The sequence below is a fragment of the Spermophilus citellus genome (assembly GCF_964194105.1).
Source record: "Spermophilus citellus genome assembly, chromosome: 17".
In the NCBI taxonomy this organism is placed as follows: Eukaryota; Metazoa; Chordata; class Mammalia; order Rodentia; family Sciuridae; genus Spermophilus; species Spermophilus citellus.
The window spans coordinates 29,773,687-29,775,386 of record NC_138199.1 but is presented as its reverse complement, the minus strand read 5'-3'; the positions used below and the strand labels follow the sequence as shown (position 1 = coordinate 29,775,386).

The 1,700-nt window shown below is 47.9% G+C and overlaps 1 pseudogene across 1 annotated transcript; it reads right to left on the bottom strand.

The window, feature by feature from the left end:
- Positions 1-296: 296 nt before the first annotated feature.
- Positions 297-1,385, bottom strand: LOC308635556 (THO complex subunit 3-like; annotated as a pseudogene). Its single transcript has 2 exons — positions 1,325-1,385; positions 297-1,030 (listed from the first exon to the last, which is right to left on the bottom strand). The product of its transcript is annotated as a THO complex subunit 3-like (transcript).
- Positions 1,386-1,700: the final 315 nt, after the last annotated feature.

Sequence of the window (1,700 nt, the reverse complement as noted above, 5' to 3'; positions counted from 1 at the left end):
CTAAAAAAAAAAAAAGAAAGAAAGAAATTGGAATGGGCAGCCTCACAAGAGACTTTTTAAAAATATTTTTTCATTGTAGTTGGATACGAGACTTTTTTTAATTAATTTATTTTTATGTGGTGCTGAGGCTCGAACCCAGGGCCATGCATGTGCTAGGGGAGCTCTCTACCACTGAGCCTTTACTGATTCACAAATATTTAGGGTGTTCACCAAGTCCAAGAGAACAGACCAAACTGCACAGAGTGTCTCCACAGGACTTCCTCTCCTTTTATGTCAGGTCCTCCTCTCAGGAATCCTCAGGAAGCCCAAACAGCTCCACAGTCCCAGCTGCCATTGTATTTGCTGTCAACAAATGCCAGCAGAAGTCTCTTGGGGTGCCAAGCCACAGGGAAGGTTGGGCACTCACACTGCACTTTCCATAGTCTGTCTCCTGTCTCTACTTCAGTCATGTCAATAAAATGATCCTCCGATGGTAATGCCAGCAATTTCCCATCAGACTGAGGGTCCACACAGGCCAATCCAGCCTGGAAAAGCACCCGCCCATACTAACTCATGCGCGCCCCAGAGGCTAACCAAAGCCTCTGTGCTTCCTAGGGGAAAGGGTTTCCCTATAAGGTCAAACTTGATACAGATGCAACTGGAAGGATGGGTGTTGATGGACTGAATAGGCTTCAATGCTGGGTAGCTGAGGATGTTGATACAAACATTGCCATTTGCCAAGGAAAACATGTTATTGTCATTGTTCCAGGAGATTTCGTTGACCTCAAGCTTGAACTGCTCGGCTGCTTTGCAACGGTGCGTCTGGCATGGATAAAGATCACCACATCATCTTTGTTGCCTACAGCAAAGAGCAATGGCCTGGCCATCGGGACTCCAGCAGATAGTAATGTTCTCCAGGTAGTGTTTCAGCGGCACTGCATTCTGTAGCCCTCACATCCCAGATGCGAATGGTTTCACTGCCAGATAAGGTGACCAAGAGATCTAGGACTACTGGGATGCCAACAAAGCTGCTCCACTCTATCCTCATGTCCTCACGACCAACAGGTCCTCCTCTCCAGCAAGAAGACACTGGCTGTCTTGTTTAAGGATCCAGGGACTAAGAGACGCCGGTCACAGTTCCAGGCCACCAAGTGCACCTTGGCACTGTGTACCAGAAACTCGCTCGTCTTGCTGTGGTCCCCGAACAGCTCCAGCATCAGGAGCACATAGTCACTGCTCCCAGTGCACCAGGGAGGTGGCCATCGCACCTGGGCCACTCTGGTCTAGCGCCGAGGACCCCAAGGCTGCCTCAGGCAATGCTATGCCAAGGTTTCAGAGGGTTAACCTGCCACCAGCCTGGGCGCAATTCGTCCTGGCACCGCCTTACGTATGCGCTTCTGCAACATAGTTTTAAATATCAAAATATTGGAAATAACCTATATGCCCATCAATTGGGAAATGACTAAATGAGCTTTGAAAGCATCATTGTGTGAAATACTGCACAGCCCCCTTGGTGCCCCCTCTACTTTCTGTCAATGAAGTGGATCCTACATGGAAAATACGGTGGTTAAGTTTACAGGCTCAGGAAATCAGCTGAGTTCAAATTATGATACTCTGGCCTTTGGCAACTTACCTAACCTCTCTGAGCCTCAGTTGCCTTATCTCTAAAATGTTGAGTATCAGGGAATCTCTCATAGGATTGTTGTGAGGATTAAATAATG